At 43.6% G+C, this 20,663-nt stretch overlaps 1 protein-coding gene across 1 annotated transcript in view; it reads right to left on the reverse strand.

Moving 5' to 3' along the window:
• The window catches only part of LOC146796246 (tumor necrosis factor receptor superfamily member 16-like), a 70,097-nt gene that overhangs the window by 44,162 nt on the left and 5,272 nt on the right, over positions 1–20,663 (reverse strand). The gene's annotated exons all lie outside the window — the stretch shown is intronic.

The following is a 20,663-nucleotide window of genomic DNA, read 5'->3' on the forward strand; positions in this document are numbered from 1 at the left end:
CTCTAGTCAGTTTGCTCCACCACCAAGATGTGTTACCGTCGGCCATGTTATGGGGGCGCCAGCCATGGATAGGGGAAGCCGAGGGGGCATAGGCTGGTGATCAGCGGCCCCGATGCTGGTGGGGGGCACTTGATGCATTCATTGCCTACTTTACATAGGTTAAGATTCTGACCTGTAAAACAAACTGAAATAGAAGTAAAGTCCGCATCCCCGTTTTATGCAGCCCTTCGGAGGCTGCGCACCATATAACTGACCCGGTTGGGGGCTGTCTCACGTGTTCCATAAGCAAACCCCTAACACGCACGCGCCGCTCTTACATGATTTCACAGGCACAGAAACGGACAAAAAATGCACGGGATGAGGTTACTACATTCGTGCGCCTTCTTGACAAATAGGACTGTGCCAAGGTAAACAACGGCCTGCAGTGGAACCAACGGCTGGGAAAATACAGAACTGGGCTCTGAGGCATAAAATGCTGTCTAACAAGAAGAGCGAAGAGCAAAGAGCAAAGAAAATAACAGAAGCGATCCTAGGCCTTCGCCGCGCGCCTCCTATAAGCACCGCAGTCCACGGAGGACAGCTGTTGGCGCCAAGACGCACACTGGGGCCTATTGTGCGTTGCAGTGGTTTTCCCTCACTGTTTGCCCCCGGGCGTAAATAATAAAAAAAAAAACAGATATGGCGGAGATGCGGCGTGCGTGTCACGTGGTGTTGTGTCAAGTGGAAGGCCGCTATTCATTGGGATAAAAGAAGGACTGGGCATGATGGTTCCTTGGAGTAGGCCGATCCCAATGCCAAAGCTGACCCTGCACGCATAATAGGCAGGGCAGGGTTAAGGAGAACGTGGCCCTGGTTAAAAAGAAAATGAATTTCTAGCGCTCGAAATGGGAGAAGATATGCAATTGGTCAAATTGAATCCGAGGTTTTGGTGCCATTTTGCCTTACCTCACCAGGTAGCTCACAGGGTTGAGCGCCTGCTACAGACATCACTAGTCAACATGCTACAGTTCATAGGTTTGAATCCCAGCAGGGCGAGTGAAGCGAGTGCTTAATTCTGCCTAGGTTGATGATCGGCGTTGAAGTAGGTCATTAAGAAAACGCTATAGAAGAAGTACGAACAGACTATATTCATTTTGCGGCGCACAATTTGTAATTGATCACTTTCTATCCTTTACACGAATTTTGCAATCCCAGCACGCATCCATATATGGATATATGAATGCTTGACCATAAATAACTATATTAAACATATTGTTTATGCCTTAATCTATATCTTTGATTTCCATATGTTTTTATTTTGAGATCAGGAGCTGAAGACACTCCACCATCATCTTAATGCCCCCCCCCCCCCTGAAAACATGTGAGAACCTCAAAGGCCTACTTCTGAGCTAATTAGATGGCCCCCACTTCTGGCAGGTCTGTGCAAAGGATTAGTTCTCACTTAGTTCTCATTAGATCTCGTTTAGTGTCATGCTCAGAATAGGGCTTGGGACAGGTCTTTTCGCCCAATGCCTTAGGCACATTTAACATGTTGAAAGTATGAAATTAACAGGGAGGTTTTTGCCATTAAACTCTGCTGGTGACTACATCAGATCAAGCCAGAAGCCAGGACCCCCTGTCGATTCGCTGATCATCGATCGAACATGACCAACACTCCAAAGCAGAAAAAATGCCATGGCGATCTCAAACTATAGGGGCCCAGTCCTATAGTAGTGCAGATCTGGATGTGCGGCAATAGATGGGGTTTTGGGTCCCCGATCCTTAATGTGATCAATTATCCCCAATCTTAAGACGTGTAGCCAGGCCTAACAGAGGCCAGTTATCCGACGGAAAGAAGCCAGGAGCCATTGACTGGAACATGAACCTTAAAGAACCATGCTCATACGATTGTGTCCCTAGAGCGCAGGATAACGGTACTGTTATGCCTTTCATCCCTGAGTGATGGATTGGACTATTTGGTGTCAAAGAATTCTGCAAAGACATATGGATCTACCCTGTGGCCATGCATCTAAGCGGAACAGTTTAAAGGACTGTATGGCCATATTTCCCTGGAGAGCAAACAGACGGAACTGTATGACCATGCATACCAGGAGGACAAAAAGAGGAATATGTAGAAGGTGCCATTGGGTAATTTGTGAAAAAGTAAGTGCCAGGGCTCTCAGCAGGAGGCAATGGCACCAGCCCATTGCTCCTCTTACAGAACTAACTACTAACCATGGAGCTGGGGAACAGGGTTCCAGTCTAGGCATAGGCTCAACATCATGTGATTCTGGGCAAATCACTTAATCTCCCTGTCCCTAACAAAAATGAATGTGTCCTTAACTGGTGCTCATGAAAAGCGCTCCACTACTTTTGGGTTGAGTTTGTGTAATAAGCACCGGTGTTGATGCTTAAGTGCTGGTGTCGAGCACCGGAAACCACCAGCTCAAATGGAGCACTGGAAGGTGCTCTATGACCTTTAATCCCTGGAGTACACATGGAAGGTATTTTATGACCATACATACCTAGAGGTCAAAAGCAGGAATGTATATAAAATGTACTCTACTCTAAGGCCTTGCATTCCATGGGGACAGATGGAAGGTGCTTTATGACCATGCATACCTGGAGGTTCGATTGAGGCACTTTAGAAGGAACTCTATCGCTTTGCAACCCTTGAGGACAGATGGTAAGGGCTTTATGACCATTCATATCTGGAGGTCAAATGGAGAGAGGCCCATTAGAAGGTACTCCATAGCCTTGCATCCCTTGAGGACAGATGGAAGATACTTTATGACCATGAATGCCTGGAAGACAAAAGGAGGCAGATATAAAAGGTAGTCTGCTCTATGGCCTTGCATTCATCGAGGACAGGTGGAGGGTACTTTATGACCATGCATACCTGCAGGACAGATCCAAAGTGGTTAGGCCTCCCATGCCTGAGAGACATATCTGGGGTACTGTATGACCATGCATCCCTGAAATATAGCTGGAAAGTACTGTAAGCCCTCGCGTTGCAGAGGACTTGTGGGAGGTACTCTAAAACTGTGCATTTGTATGGTACAGATAGAAGGAAGACTATGCCTGTGCACCCCTACTGAAGGAAGTCTTTGGTGTATATCTCTAGAAGGAGGGACTCTAACGCCCTGCATCTGTGAGGATTAGTAGAAAAATGCTCTACAGCCTTTCAATGCTGCAGGACAAATAGGAGCTATTCGGTGACCCTGCATCCTCGAAGGACACATGAAGCACAATGTAAGCATTGCGTGTTTTGAGTTTGCTGTAATGTGCCGTCTGTTAACCCCTTCAGCGCGGCGCGGATTTCCGCGCCACACTGAAGGTTCCGTGCGCGGGCGGGTCCATGATGGAACGGTTCCGTCATGCGCACAGCGCAACCGACGTGCATGATGAAACAGTTCCTTCATGCGCGTCGAACGGGTTAATATTACATCATTCAGGAATATAAAGATGCCCTTCCTATAAACATTCAACTTCTATCGTTTACACGTGTATTTTCTCATATTTTGTAGAAGCACCCCCCCGCAAATTAAGCTGCCTTGGTCCAGTGCTCCAGGACCATCAAATAACCCCCCCCCCCCCGAACATAAAAAGAGATCACAAAACCACCCGAGGATGTAGGACTCTGATTGTGCTTCGCTACGGACCCAAACCAGGACCCACATTCACGCTTACCAAAACAAAGATGACTCCCCCCAAAAAAAGAAAAGAGTAACAGGAGGTAATTTACAATCAAATACAGGAGATCTTTATAAACAAACCCTAAATGGTGAGTAATTCATTTCGCCTAGTTTTGCAACAACAAAAAAACCTTGGGACGTATAATTTGTCCAAGCAGTGACTTTTCATATTTTCCCCACTTCCATCCATCTGAAGACATGGAAACCTTCTGATCGGATTACAGCCTTCAGCCCTTCCTTCCCCCAGACAGTCAGATGCAGAAGGCCTAGAGTGATAAATCTATACTGTTAATGTGAAATGTGAAGTGGAAAAGGATCAGATAAGACAAAGGCAGCTTGAAACGGGACTCCCTGGGCCAGACAGGGATGGGCCATAGGTAACAAGATCGGGCAGTGGTTTGAGAGGTGCCAACACAAGCATGAGACAATAGTCTCTCAGAAGCAGACGGGCTTGTAAAAACCTGAGGTAAGCTCGTGGGTCCAGACGAAACCATACTGCAAAAATAGCTTAATATGCTCTTGAGCGGCAGAGCAGATTTGACCAACTTTCCCGCTCAAAATCTGTTAAATAGAGACTTCTAAAATATGGATCAACATAATTTTTGACCCCAGCCCTGGCAGTTTTTGCGTACACGTCATTGATCTGTGCAGAGATACGGACTCATAATTTAAGGATTTTCCTGGTCTTTATTTTGGCGATGCCTCCTATGTACGGCGGCACCTATGTATACAGGGGGCAGCATCAAAATGAATGGGTGTTGCCACTGCAACACCCACTATCCACCCCTTTCACGCTAACCATAGCGTGAAAGGGGGCCTTATGTGCAAGGCAGTGTTTAACGCTGCCTTGTACGTAAGGAACAGCCCCTATCGCCACCACAACGTCGATAAAAGTGACGTTGTAGTGGCGATAGGGGCTTGTACATATTCCCTAAAGTTGCAGATGTAGTCAGTAGTGTATGAAGAATCTGCTTGATTGGCTTTCTCGAATCATGTTTTTTAATAGGGAATTTAATGGTATGTGTATATGCCTACTTTTAGCGACTGAATCACAGTTATTTGTGGCTCTGGATTAGAGGTATGCTATTGCGAAACACCTGTTGCCCAGGGTTCATATGCTATGAAGGATCTTAAAGAACATTGGATTAACCTCCGAATTGTGCCCCATTCCCCTTTTCCGCATGGTGTGAAGTGATGCATCTGCAGAGGCACGCTGGCATGAACTGAGGGGTGCATTGCATTGGTTGGTCTTGAAATTGTGGATGGCTTTTGTAGTTAGATACTAGGATTAGCTGGAGGTGGACATTTTTGTATGGAGATTGTTTTTACCGTTTGAAACTTTGGTGGTAAGCCTTTTGGAGTCAATGCTTTTGTAAAAGTTGTTTTGCAGTGTTACTTTTTCAAATGTCTGCATTTCCACGTTATCATTTTGACAGGTTACCTGTTCAGGTAGTTGTAGGCCTAAGTCAGAGATGGTCTTAAGAAAACTAGCATTTGCAAAGCCAAAAGGCCTGACCTTTTCAATCTGGTGCAATTATGTATTTTTTTTATTGAATGCAAATAGAACAAAAATAGAAAAGAATAGGAAAACAGGTCACCTAATGTGGTGGCCATGTGCTTTTGAAATAATGCTTAAAAAAAAAAACACATACTTTTAATAGAACCCGATGGGTGCTTGCTAGCAGGCATGCATACTGAGAACAGACTTAGAAACCCTCTTTAATTTTAATGCATGTCAGAGGAAGATAAGGTTCTTATTGGAACTGTACATTTGTCTTTGAATTGATATAACATGAAAACGGTATAAAAACAAAACAATTATAAAAAAATGATACCACCAAAGAATACGGAATAGAAATAACAAAAATCAACAAGTTATTGGACCACCAGTTCGCATTGCAAGTGTATGTGCACATGTGATCAGGTCAAGAACTTCCTTCGCAGTGCAAGACAGCCAACGGCTTTAGTAGACTGACCCACTGACCCTTGGTGGTAGCAAAATGTGAATGATAGTTAAACAGTCCAGTGGATAATGGAGGCTGAACAAAAACCCCCAATGTATTTATACATTTTTTACTTACATGAGGCATAACAATAACCAAAGCCGTCCCTGGACCAGACCTAAAACAGATCTAACATAAGTAGCACCACACGCATGATCTGTTGCACTCACAGAACACACACGTTTCTTTACCGAGTGGCACAATTGTTTTGAAATGTTCTCAAGAGGTGTTTTTCATTTTAAAAATATGTTATTGATATAGATCAGGGATACTCAATGTATCGGCCTCCTGACCTTTACATTCAGACCTTGGGCCCTGGGCTGCTGTTAATCAACTCTGCACAAACGTTGAGAAATATGTTAAAGGGGCAGTGTGTCGTGCACCACTTACATTTAGGAACACCTTCCTTTTTTAAAGATGTGGCAACAATATCAGTGTGTTGAGAATGTATTTTTATTTTTGATAGTTTGCAAAGATGAATTTAGAAACATTCATGCTTCCCCCACCCTGGCAACAGTGCAAATAGTGAGCTAAGAGGCAAGTCAGTTATGTTTACCATTCGAGTGGCCAGGGTTCCTCTTAAACATGGATAACATTATAGTTTAGAAGGTAAAAAAACACAAGGTTTCGTGCAGTGCACATCCTTGAAGTCATGTATTTCAAAGTCCTCTTGTATGTAATAATGAAAAAAAGCATTGAAAATGCAATAGGTCTCGCCTTTGATTAAGTTAAAGCCATATGCTTTGCTAATGGTATTGTATTCTAGCTTTGCATTATTTGGTGTATATTTGTGATATGTGCATATATCTCCCCTCGCCCCTTTCGTCTGCCTCATGCTATTGTTATACTCACTATACGAAATTAACACACATACTATTCTTCTATTTATTCACCTCCGAAATCTGAAACGCTATGCTTTAAACTACAACACATCTAACAAAACAATTCTAACTACATACAACTACAACATATCACAAATATACACTAAATAATGCAAAGCTAGACTACAATACCATTAGCAAAGTAAATGGCTTTAACTTAATCAAAGTCCAAACCTATTGCATTTTCAATGCTTGTTGGTCTATACTGCTAATGCCCTCAATTTGTATAGTGCCTAATGAAGTAAGATGTTCTTGTCAAGGCTGGATGAAAGAGCTACTTAGGGTCTGATTATGATCTAAGGAGTTATTTATCGCCCCTAATAAATAATACCATGGGGTACGTTATGTTACAGGTCCATGGGGAATAACATGCAGATTTTGGTATTCAACCCAGCCAAAAACACACAATACGGTAGATATTTTATGTTTTCCTCTGTTAAATTTCAGATTTAACCTGCCGATATATAACGACGGTGGATTTGTTAAATAACTTTAAACTCATAATTCTGATCCATGTGTAAACAGGAGTTTTGTTTACGTATGGGTCGGTATATCACGAGGATCTTGTAATCAGGGCAGGCTGTCTGTGCACTTGCCTGTATTTTCTATATTCATTCTGCCCTGCCTGGCAACAGCTTGCGGGTTTCTGCAGTGCAGACCAGAGACACCCTCTGCGGGTTTTTCGAGCTTGAGTTGTGTGCAAACAAACCTAAAAGAATCAACTGAAGGATGCCAAAAGTTCAGCTTTTTGTCATCCACAGGACAAGCAAAAGAGGAGGGTTGGAGCTGCCAGGCGGGACACCTTAAGTGTAGAATAGGGTCAGTGAAGACTTCTGGAGATAAGGATACCACAAGGGGAGAGTTACCCGATTGGCTGCTGTGCTCGGGTGCGGCATCCGCCGGAGAGTACTAACGGCTGAGCATTGTTTTCACTTAGTAGGGAAGCAGTGTCGTGCGCCGGGCAAGGAGGCGGAAGACTGTTTTGAGCTCTCGCGGTGTCGTGGCACCAAAGTCTGGCCCGGAGCCCGGCATTCTGAAAGTTTTTGCAGCTGTAAAACGGAACAGTGTGGTGCACTGGGTGAGGGGTATGGAAGAGTGCTCCGAGCTCTCACCATGCAGTACCATAAGTGTAGCGCAAAAGAGAAAGCATGCACGAAGACACAAAAGCGAAGGAGGGGGTGGGGGTGGAGGCATGCAAATGAAAATTTAAAATAAATACTGTCATTTGTAACAGGTAAACGGTAGTAACAGCCGAGCGACAGAAGATAAAGCGCTGCGCTCGTGAATTAGGCGCCGCACTGAGAGTTAAAGTATAGTTAGTCTTTTATTAAAATGGAGGCAGGTGAGTTGCGCCGTGCAGAACTTTGCTCGGCCGCCACAATAAAAGATATAAAAGATACACCATGTGAAATGTAAGCAGGAACAACATGGTAACCTTAACACGTTTACAATTATTATTAATAAATTACATGAGCATGAAAGGAGGGGGACCGGAGAGTGCCAACAGGGCGAAAGACTGCTCTGAGCTCTCGACGTGCTATGCCACCAAAGTCTGGCCGGAGCATGGCATGCTGAAAGATTAGACGACCGTAAAGCTTGCGCCGTATGGTTCGAGTCTCTGCGTCATGATAAAAACTAAAAATGCCACTTCAATAACAAGCAAAAACAAACAAAAAACAAGCGCGGTCCTCTTAGTGGTTACTGACTTAAACAAGCGCGACCCAGGCGGCCCGCGCTCACAATGACAAAGAAAGAGTGTGTCCCAGCTAATGAAGGAGACCGTGTAACGCCGCAAGTGAGAGAGCCAATCCCGGCGGGCGGGGCCAAAAGAGGACAGGGCGGTAACAAGGAGGACTAATAAGCCTCCTTTTCAATCGTGAGCCAGCGTTTAGCATGGAGGATGACGCAAGCAAATTAAAAAGATGGGCGGGGCTTCAAGTCCGCCTCTGAAAGCTTCGGGATCCGTATTGATTCCAAGAAGCCCTTGCATGGCGAGGGCAGCGCATGCCCGCTACTAACGCCAGGCGAGACCTAAAAAAGAAGTTAAAGTGAAACAAAACAATTGTCTACGATCATACAATTTGGTCAAGTGGGGAAGCCGGGATTGATCCCAGGATTTCTGTTTTCATAATATGGAATTTAGCCTTTATATGTAAATGCTTTGGTTTTTCCCTACGCCCATCTTACATCCCTCACCCCCTGCTGCCATCAATCACATGACAGGCCATACTTTATGGCCCCCTGGAAAATGTTTGCGGGTACCCATGATATAGATCCTGATTTTTGTAACTGGTGAACATTCAGCAACCTATTTGAAATACACAGAGGAGCACAAATTGCCAACTTTGCGCTCCTTCTGCTAATTATTATTATCACTACACTGAAATTCAGAGTGGGTTTTGGTTATAGAGGTTGTCTACTTTTATGTACTAAAATCTGTGCCTAATTTACAAATCAAGCACTGAAAATCCTACGGACAGCAAATGTGTCCGTGTATCTTCAATAGTCAATCAAGTATTCAGTACTGTGGTTGCTAATTTATGTTTACACCCAACAAAAATGAATATGGATAAATGCTAAAAAGATGCGACAAACAAAATACGGCCAAATACAGAAGCAAATGTAAAAAAAAATACCATTAAAAACTGGGAACCATAATTATTTATTACCCAAACCACTTTGCAGCTCCGATCACAAATAAACTGCAAACAGAAAAAAAACCAGACAAACCATAATGCAGAAGCTGAAAATGGGATAACATGTATGTATGTCAAGCTTTAGCCCATGGACAAATCTACTGATGTATCTGTAACTGACATGTTGGCTGGTTTCACACTTCAGGTGGGATTACCCTGCAGCCACTGGATTTATTAACAAGCACTTGCAAAGTCAATAGTTCTCGGTGTTAAATAGCGAAGCTATCGGCTTTGCAAATGCTTGTTAGTATCAGCATGTGAACATATTCACGAAGGATCCTCCATTCCCATAGCTGTCAGCCTTGGATCGGTTTCCTATGAAAGGAAACTCATTCCAAGATTTCTACGATGCATTATGATTGCAGCAGTTTCCATTTTACTTTTCCAATATGGCGTGCAAAGAAAAACATCTCTAAGTAGAACATTGAGAGCGAAATGATCCTGGATAGGACAAACCAAACAATAGAGAAGCAAGCCATCCACAACAAATAATAGTGAAGCAAGCCATCAAATCAAGAACAGGCAACTAAGAGAGAAAAAGTCATTCCTTCATGAGCAAGGGGCTGAACCCAAAGCCCTCCTCTCTATGCTATTGGAAGCAATAGGGCTGTGCAACAAAATCAATTTCATACCTTTTAATTGGGGTGTCCGATCAGTGACTTCTGAATTTTGAGATCAGCTTCCATACCCATCAGTTGGGACTAGGAAAACCACAGCCTGTCATTCAAACACACACACACACACACAACTGAGATGCATTTGCCACAGATGTTTGGAAATGTGACTAATCAGTTGGATAGATTTGTCATGCGATCAGCAGATTAATTCTGAAATTTGGAAAGTGGCAAACGAAGATTTCAAACCGGCCCGCAATGCTTAACTCGTGTTAAGGTCTCTAGGGCACCACGTTTTCTGGGGTTTCCCTTGAGCCACTGAGGTTTACATGAGGATTACATGAGGATGCCAGACACAGGGGTATTCTTGGACGAAACTCTGCAGCCTCCTGGCTTTAAACCATTCCCATAAACAAAATGACCCTTTTCTTAGTCCAAACACCTCAGACCAGAGAGCTTCAGGCACCCCTCTTTGTTATGGGGGCTTTCTGGTTTTAGGGCAAAACTTACTTTTGACAACAGTGCGTAAATTTTGAAAACGATTCCTCCCCACCTCATACCTTGCCCTCGCATTACACTAACTATTCCTGTAATGTAATGCGATGCTCACTGTGTGAAGTGTTAAGCCAACCTCATGCGATCCAAAATGTACAGTCTTACTCAAGATGGCGCCTTTCAATTCCATGTTCACGAATTTTATAAACTAGCATGATGGCTCGAGGTTGACGACTCCCGTGACCTGCAGGTCACAAGCTTAAATCCCAGCAAGCCGACTCGGCCTCCCATCGGTAAATTTAGCACCATTCACTTTAGTAATATTTACTCAATATGTTTAGTGCTTGGTGACAGCGAAACTGCAGTATAGCCCCTATATAATGTTTTTGCATTTTTTATGGACAATTTCTGTGCTGCCCATTGGCTTGAGAAGGAATGTAGGACAAACTTCTATGTTGAAGAAAGCATGGGGAAAGGCTACCAAAATTGAAGGGTTAGGTATCTGAATGTAGGAGTGTGTTTTTTAATACCAATAATAATTGCCACATAAAGCTGGGAACACATGAAGAAACCATTAATTTTTTCATGACTGGAAGGTATTTATGTATTAAATACTGGAAAGTATTGCCTGGCATCCTTGAAATTACTGTTATTATAAATGAAAGTAATCTTTTACGAGTTTATTTAATTACTTTAAAAGCTGACACGTTTATGTCGTGTATTCAATGTAGTGCCCAAAACAACTTAAGCCCTCAGACAATCGGAGCACTGAACCCTCCCTTCCTACAAAGAAATGAATGCAAAATCCACATATTTTTAATAATAAAGCACGGCTCATTTTTTTTACAAGATACTTTTTATGAATTTGCCTGCAGGGGTAAACGATTATATATGTTAAGTCTGAAAGGGGCATTCTGTTCTTTTTGGACTGATCAAAAAAATTATACCTATAAAAGAGGAAAAAAAACAGAGACTACCTTTTTAAAACCACGTAAAATAACACAATTTGGAAATTGGCTTTTTAGGTTCGAGATTTCTGCAGAACGTTGAAACATAATTTAAAAATCAACATACCTATATATATGCCTGTTTCTCTCGCATAAAAAGGCTAAATCGTCTCTGTTGACGCTTACATAAAAACGCCTTGCTGTTAATAATTGACAGGTTTATTTATGGGTTCCAACCTGTTTCCTTTAGTCCGAGAGCCCGGCCTAGCGGGCTCTAAGGCCATTAAAGGCCCGCTCCCTTGTTAAAGGTCCTCATCTTCGACTCGGGCCTTTAATACTGGAGTGGACCTTTACTGACCGGTAGAGCCCGCCAGGAGGGTTCTAAGGCTATTAGAACATTTCGTCCCCAGAGAGCAGAATGTTCTAATTAGAAAAAACAAAGGCCTCGCGGTGCCCGAAGTGGTTTAAATCTTCTAGGGCTCCCTTTGTTCACATCAACAGTTGTGGAAGGAAAGCAACATTGGAAAGTTGCTCTCACTTTGTTGTCTACAATGGAGTGCTCAACATTCCAATGTTCTAATATAGCCTTTAAACCAGACGTAGCGGGCTCTACGGGTCAATAAAGGCCCGAGCTGAAGGCGAGGGCCTTTAACAAGGGAGCAGGTCCTTAATGGCCATTTGAGCCTGCTAGGAGAGCTCAAAGGCTTTTTAGAACATTCTGCCACAGAGGGCAGAATGTTCTAATTCGTAAAAACAAAGGCCTCTCAGAGCCATAGGTGGTTTAAATCCCCTAGGGCTCCGAGAGGTCTTTGCTCACAGCAACAGTTGTGAGAGGAAAGCAACACTGGAATGTTGCTCTCACTCTATTGTCTACAATGGAGTGCTTAACATTCCAATGTTCTAATATAGCCTTTACGCCCAACCTAGCGGGCTCTACCGGTCATTAAAGGCTCAAGCCGAACGCAGTAGCTGTGAATGAAAAACATTAGAATGTTGTTCTGCGGGCTTCTACCGGCCCTTAGAAGCTCAGAGCACTCCATTGCCTGCAATGGAGTGCTCAACATTCTAATGCTCTAATACAATTTAGACACAGAGCTCTACTGCAGTCACAGAATCCACTCAGCTATTTTAGCAAACGCTTTAGTATTTAGCTGTGAGACCACCAGCCAGTGTATGAAATCTGTAACATCTACTCAATTCTCACTATTCAATGTCATAATATTAGGACCCAATACATCTGTCCTTAATCCACATGTCCTCCCCTTTACACTTCTGCTTAGGTGCAATTTGTCACGAGGTGGCTGGCCAACGCCATGTTAAAACATGAAACGGGATTACACAGTGTTTGAGGTATATTTCCTTGGAAAAGAGAGGGAGCCTGGGCATCTGGTGATATTGTAAGGGCTATAATGAAATGCAGCAAAGCAAAGAGGGCGCTCAAGATGGAAATGTAGGCGCTGACACACAGCACTGCGTAGGGCACCCAGCCAACCTCGGGGCAGGAAGGGGAGGTGCAGACACACACAGCACAGCAGAAAGGGCTCCCATCCACCCGCTGGGCCTGTAAGAGGAGTCGCAGACACACACAGCACAGCAGAAAGGGCTCCCATCCACCCGCTGGGCCTGTAAGAGGAGTCGCAGACACACATAGCACAGTAAAAAAAAGGGCTCCCATCCACCCTCTGGGCCTGTAAGAGGAGTTTCAGACACACATAGCACAGTAGAAAGGGCTCCCATCCACCCGCTGGGCCTGTAAGAGGAAGCGCAGACACACATAGCACAGTAGAAAGGGCTCCCATCCACCCGCTGGGCCTGTAAGAGGAAGCGCAGACACACATAGCACAGTAGAAAGGGCTCCCATCCACCCGCTGGGCTTGTAAGAGGAAGCGCAGACACACATAGCAAAGAAGAGAGGGCACCCATCCGCCCGCTGGGCCTGTAAGAGGAGGCGTGGATACACACAGTACAGCAGAGGGCACCCAGCCACCCACGTTGTCTTCCTTTTCGGAAGAAAATCGCCAAATATTGTATTTGTTTGCATTTTCTTATGGAGCAGCTCCCAAACAAGTGATGGGAGGATGTAAGGCTACTCGATGAACGTTCAACTCAGTGAACACCAAGGCATCTTTCAGCAAAACTACCACTTCGTTTTCTTTACTGTGTAACTCGATTCATTTTACCTCTGTATCAGTACCGAGTAAGTAACTTAGTATTACATTCAATTATACCAATTAACTAAAATGACTGTTCAAGTAGAACTGAGTGACTAACTATCCTAACATTGTAACCATAGTAACATAAGCACACTAACTCTGCAACTCTCTGTACCCTTACTAACTATAAAGGTCCTAAATTATAGTAACTACCATAGTATGTAACTAATTCATCTCAGTAACCATATTAATTACATAATCGTAAGTATACCGTGATTATTAGAAAATACCTACATTGACTGTGTAACTCTACAGTGACCCTGAAACTATACTAACGCTGCAACCATAATAACTGTGCATTAATGCAAACTCCTAAGACAGCTCTTCAACTCTGAGTCTGTACTAACTATGTACCTTTATGAACTATATAGATCTGTGGCAATAGTAAGTGTGCACTTACACTAATGTCACACTAATTCCATAGGTAAATTATTTAGCTATTACAATGCTGTAACGATATGATGTAAATCGGCAGCTACGCCTTAATGCGTACCTATTAACCTCAACTATACTATGCACCTATACCAACTGTGAGCTGTAACATTAGCAACTTTGAAGCTATACATATACTAACTCTGGAACTTTACTATTTAGCTAACTATCAAAATTCTGTTACCATATTAGGTAACTCCAAATTTAGTAACTCTGTGACTATGTGAACCACGTAACTACCCATCACAAACTATACCTACACAAATTCTGTAGCTGTACTATGCATCTATTCCAACTATAGTATGTAATTCTGCACCGATACTAACTCTGTAACATTTATAACTACTATATAGGTTTGAGCCTATCGTGTTTGTGCAAAAATACTTCTGGTGTAACTACACTAGCTGTGTAAATAGCTATCACACTCACTAACTATACTAAGCAACTACATCTATACTAACTCTATGCAAACTATGTAACTAACAGCTTTCGCTAGCCAATGTAACTCAAAACATACTAGTGCTGTATGTATGCTAACCGGGTAACTGTAACTAGCATATCTCTTTAACAATACTACCTGCTTCTGAGTATATCGGCAGCCTTATCAGCCATGTACTTATGTTAACTGTAATTGAATTATGTAACTATGAAACTATACAAACTCTGGAACGTTACGTACTCTGGCACCATATTAGCAGTAATGGTTGGTGCTAGCAGTGCAGGTGCAATTATACGGCCTATTGGATAATATGTTGATTTTTTTTAAAAATGTTTGGTGGCTATACCATAGGAGAAGCTGGCCTTAACTCAAAATGTGCAATAACTGTGATATGGAGTTTAGGAATTTGTAACTCTCCTTTGTTATGTTGCTTGAGTGAAAAATCTGAAAATAAATTTAAAAAAATGATATAGCCAACTGTGCTATTATGCCAACAATATAACAACACTTTTAAGTATAACTTTAGTACACAAAGAAAGAGATGAGGCATAAATGCAAAGATCCTGTGTAATAGATTTTGGATCTGTGCACATTTACGCCTGCAGAAGGAATTTACCATTGCAGACAATGCACTCGGGTGGCAGATTATCCACAACCAGGGTTCAGTGGTGAGGAAGTGTGACAGGCTGGAGGTAAGAGATGGCTGAGACACACAGAGTTGCATGTTTGTAGATATTCACAAATATTTATGCAGGTTGTTTTTATTATTTATTTTTAATGTCAAGGTATTTTTATTAATTTTATAAGCAAATACATTAGCATTTCTGTTACATGGTTAGCCAAATGTAGTTTGTAGAGCAGTGATTACAGGCACTTTGAAATATAAATTTAGCTAATCCCCTCTGACGTGACTTGCTGAAAATTAGGCAAAGGATGATAGAAAGAAGCAGGAAAGAAAGGGGTGAAAAGGAGGATACAAGAAAGGTTCTGTACAAATAAGACTAATAAGACTTATAGCCGCGCGACAAAGCCATCACTCCACTGGCTTGCTTGTGGCGAGATTGGTAGCCATATCCACCCACCCGTCCCTTCCCCCCCCCCGTAGGGCCATGGTAGTAGCTCTCCATCTCGCTCGCCCTACCGCCCATTGAGAGGGGGGGAACAGGGTGAGTGTCGCTGATAGGAAATGGTTTCATGGGGGTTCGTAAGAGTCTAGGTACGTGTCGAGTGATTTCCACATCCCCCTGGCTGCTGGCCTCCAGGGTGAGTTCTGTAGTGCGATGTTATCCGCACCTCTGAGGTGCGTAACTCAGTTGGTTTCTTTTAATGGCGGAAAAGGGAACTGATTAAATCCCATATTTCATGGGGTATAGAAAATGGTTCCACTACAGGGAAAAAAACATCCCAGTGAAGTGAAAAGCATAACAAGTTTACTAGCAATACAGGTATAGTAACTATAACTTTATTGACTATGTTGCATGAAATTACAAAGTATAATATGGGGGATAAAACACTCCCCTGCAGTACATTATAATAAGGATATTGCAAGCCACAGAGGAGTTCCATAACCATACAGAGGAACGAGGCTGACGGCCAAGTTCCTTTATTTGGTTAGGAAACTCTGAGGTGACTTGCAATATCTTCATCATGTTTAGAAGGGGGCCCATATAATACATGATCATACCATTATTTTTCCCACAAACCATGTAACCCCCTCCACCCCCATTTGAAGCCAGCAGGGGCAATCAACAAAAATAAAAATGATAATAAAATATTATTATATTTTTTTTTTTTTGTCCTAGAGGCTGCGTGCCTAGGGAGGGGTGGGGCCATTCATCCGGACGCTGCAGGTGTAGCAAAAGGGAAGAGGGTGGAGTGTTGGCCACTGCCAAATGCGCATGAAGGTTTGGCCGGCCCTCTGGAGCTGGTGAAATTTACATGCACACTTACCTTTTTTTCCACCAAGCTGTGTTGCACAGCTGGGTGGAGAAACCAACACAGGCTCCCAGTCCATGTATGAGTGCCAAGGTGCTCAGACCTATCTCAGCACTACTGACTTGCTGGGAATAGCATTGCCAGCATGTGAGCCGCGCTGGGATTGGGCGCCTGCACAGTAATCCGCAGGCTCCTGACAAGGACGTGAGGATTAAGAGCAAAGCGGCGGCCCCCGGAGCAAGGAAGTGTAATTTCAATATTTATAATTTAATTTCTTAAACTAATATTCCACCCGCCCACCACTCCACAATACAAGCGACTGCTACTTTTTGTAGCTCTTTCATACGAAAGAGCGAGCATGTTTGCAAACATGAACAATAAAAATAAAACCTCTAGAGCAAAATTAAACAAAGCAAAAGCCTATTAGTTTTTTTTTTTACAAAGGATATTAGAAACAGTTCAATACAAGTCAGTTTAAAAATAAAAAGGCGCAGTGGCTCAGAATGTGTAGAAACACTGAAAGATTCTAGCTTTTCTCTATCTAAGGAGTGCAAAAAATTACAAGTCTGAGTTCTGACTTCTATTCTTTATAATCAACGACTGAGAGCGTTACTAGTCGCCGACTATAAAGAAATTAGAGATGTGCATTTATACATGATATTACTTTACCATCTACCCTATATATCTGTCATTATAGTAGACATTATAGTAAGTACAGTAGATATCGATCTTATTACATATAATTTAATTATGCAACTATCAGCTGGCAACAAAAAACATGTACAAAAGTGAATCCACTCCAATGCTTCTGTCAACGATATCAGAAACTTTCTAGGGATTTAGAAAATCACGATTGCTCAGGGAAATCTACACAAATGGTAAATTCCCACCAGCCTTCTTCCTACACTTACTCCTGCAAATTATGTGATTGGCGTGCAATCTGCTCAGTCAGTACAGTGGATTGCACATCACATTTTTTTTCATCTCCACCAGGAAAATATTTTACTGGTAAAAAGCCAGCAATGCCAGCTGTCGTACCATAGGGCTGCATTTATAAAAGTATTTTATGTGCAAACTCCAGAATCGCTACTACATGAAGGACACTAACGGACTTAAGGGGCCATGGCTGTAGTAGCGAATATCCAGTCCCAGATCGCGACAGGACTGTGAATCGTTACCACAATATCGAGGAACACAACATTGAAAGGTAAATGCACAGAGGGAGGTGGGATTTACCATTCTTAACTCCACATCTACACACTGTGAAGTTATACATAGCATCAAGGTATATATATGCGGAGATAGGTATAGAAAATGTATACATTGAAAGGTAAGTGCACAGAGGGAGGTGGGATTTACCATTCTTAACTCCACATCTACACACTGTGAAGTTATACATAGCATCAAGGTATATATATGCGGAGATAGGTATAGAAAATGTATACATTGAAAGGTAAGTGCACAGAGGGAGGTGGGATTTACCATTCTTACCTCCACATCTACACACTGAAGTTATACATAGCATCAAGGTATATATATGCGGAGATAGGTATAGAAAATGTATACATTGAAAGGTAAGTGCACAGAGGGAGGTGGGATTTACCATTCTTAACTCCACATCTACACACTGTGAAGTTATACATAGCATCAAGGTATATATATGCGGAGATAGGTATAGAAAATGTATACATTGAAAGGTAAGTGCACAGAGGGAGGTGGGATTTACCATTCTTACCTCCACATCTACACACTGTGAAGTTATACATAGCATCAAGGTATATATATACGGAGATAGGTATAGAAAATGTATACATTGAAAGGTAAGTGCACAGAGGGAGGTGGGATTTACCATTCTTAACTCCACATCTACACACTGTGAAGTTATACATAGCATCAAGGTATATATATGCGGAGATAGGTATAGAAAATGTATACATTGAAAGGTAAGTGCACAGAGGGAGGTGGGATTTACCATTCTTAACTCCACATCTACACACTGTGAAGTTATACATAGCATCAAGGTATATATATGCGGAGATAGGTATAGAAAATGTATACATTGAAAGGTAAGTGCACAGAGGGAGGTGGGATTTACCATTCTTAACTCCACATCTACACACTGTGAAGTTATACATAGCATCAAGGTATATATATATGCGGAGATAGGTATAGAAAATGTATACATTGAAAGGTAAGTGCACAGAGGGAGGTGGGATTTACCATTCTTACCTCCACATCTACACACTGTGAAGTTATACATAGCATCAAGGTATATATACGCGGAGATAGGTATAGAAAATGTATACATTGAAAGGTAAGTGCACAGAGGGAGGTGGGATTTACCATTCTTAACTCCACATCTACACACTGTGAAGTTATACATAGCATCAAGGTATATATATGCGGAGATAGGTATAGAAAATGTATACATTGAAAGCTAAGTGCACAGAGGGAGGTGGGATTTATCATTCTTAACTACACATCTACACACTGTGAAGTTATACATAGCATCAAGGTATATATATGCGGAGATAGGTATAGAAAATGTATAGAAACTTATCTTCTGATACTTTATACATGATATTGTTGTAACAATGCTCTGTCCCGTCAGGATTTGGGGTTCAATATTCCCAGACTACACCACAGCCTTCTCTGGTGGCTGGTTTTATTGAAGCATAGGGTACCCCGAGTACCTGCCCCTGCATCTCCCGTCATTGCCGGTCCTTTTCACAGCTCAGCTGTGCATCTTTATTGCAGTTCCTGCCCGTGCCAACTGCCTGCTCTGCCCACGAGTGCGCTCATCCTATCCTACCAACACATGCCAGCTCGTCACACACTGTGTACCCGTGCCAGCTCCTCACAGTGCCAGGTTACTTAGTGCCTATCGATGCCAGTTTCATATACTGCCTACTAATGTCATGTTCACAGACTGCCCTTCGAGTGCAGCGCCCTCATACTGCCCACCGATGTCATCTTTCCACACCGCCCATCATTGCTGTGCTCCTGTGCCAGTTGCCTATGCTGCTTGCTGGGTCCCTCGGGGCATACTGGCCCATTGTGCTGCCCTCAGGCGCCAGGTTCTTGCCCTCCCAGTGCCCTGTCCGTTCGGATGCCACTGATAACGAGCCGCTCCCGGGATCCGCATCCAACGCGCGCGGAGCGAGGAATGGGCGAATCTACGAGGAATGAAGGCGAAGCTGCGCGTAGACACCGGCGCGGAAGCAACACCGAGGGAAGGAGTCACTCGGGGGCCCCCTCCCTTGTAATCTTGGACGGATCTTGAGGCCGGAGCCAGAAGTGACTGCTTAATCCGAGATACGATCGGGCAGCGCGAGAGCAGCGAGTTGCCAGTTTGTGAAGTGCGGCTTTGCTATCAGCAGCTCCATCAAGCATGGAAACCCTCCGGAGGGGTTGGGGGGGGGGGGGGGGGGGCCGCGCACAGCGCAGCTGTTGAGGAACAACTGGTTCTCGCCTCTGCTGCTCCCCGCCCCCTTCACGCCTCCTCTGGGACAGAACAAAGAACTGCCTGCGCCCCTTGGGCTACCTGCCACACACAAACACACCTGCACAATTTAAGGGTAAAGTAGGTACAGCGTGTCGGGGAGGGGGGGAGGGGGGGGCGCAGGAGTCCGTCATGCCACACACCCCACGACAAGAGGGAAGGAGGCTTGAGGCACTGGGAAGTCACTAGTAATCTCAGTCGTGGGCCAGTTAAGTAGGAGGGCACATTAACTGAATTCACCAGCAGTGCAAACCGTGTTACCTTGTCAGAGTCAAGACCATAACGAGCAGACCACACCGAAGATTAAGGGTGATAAACTCACTGAGCCATCATTCCGGCATCTTAGACCTCGCAGATGTGAAGCTGCTTACTGCGGCCGGAAGGAGGCATAATGGAGTGGATTTGTGCAGAATAAACTAACCTACTTAAGGGCACATCTGGAGTATCGTCTCCAGTACGACATGTAACACTTGCACTGGTGTTTTCAGTTCTGCGGGCCACTCTTGAGTACTCTGTCCAGTTCTACAGCCCACGCATGAGTACAGAGATATTCTATCCAGTTATGCGGCCACGCCCGAGTACAGAGAGTACTCTGTCCAGTTCTGCAGGCCGCGCCCGAGTACAGAGAGTACTCTGTCCAGTTCTACTGTCCAGTTCTACAGGCCGCGCCCGAGTACAGAGAGTACTCTGTCCAGTTCTGCAGGCCATGCCCGAGTACAGAGAGTACTCTGTCCAGTTCTGCAGGCCATGCCCGAGTACAGAGAGTACTCTGTCCAGTTCTACAGCCCCCGCCCGACTACAGAGTATTGTATCCAGTTCTGCAGGCCACGCC

Source organism: Triturus cristatus, chromosome 10 (genome assembly GCF_964204655.1).
Source record: "Triturus cristatus chromosome 10, aTriCri1.1, whole genome shotgun sequence".
Classification (NCBI taxonomy): domain Eukaryota; kingdom Metazoa; phylum Chordata; class Amphibia; order Caudata; family Salamandridae; genus Triturus; species Triturus cristatus.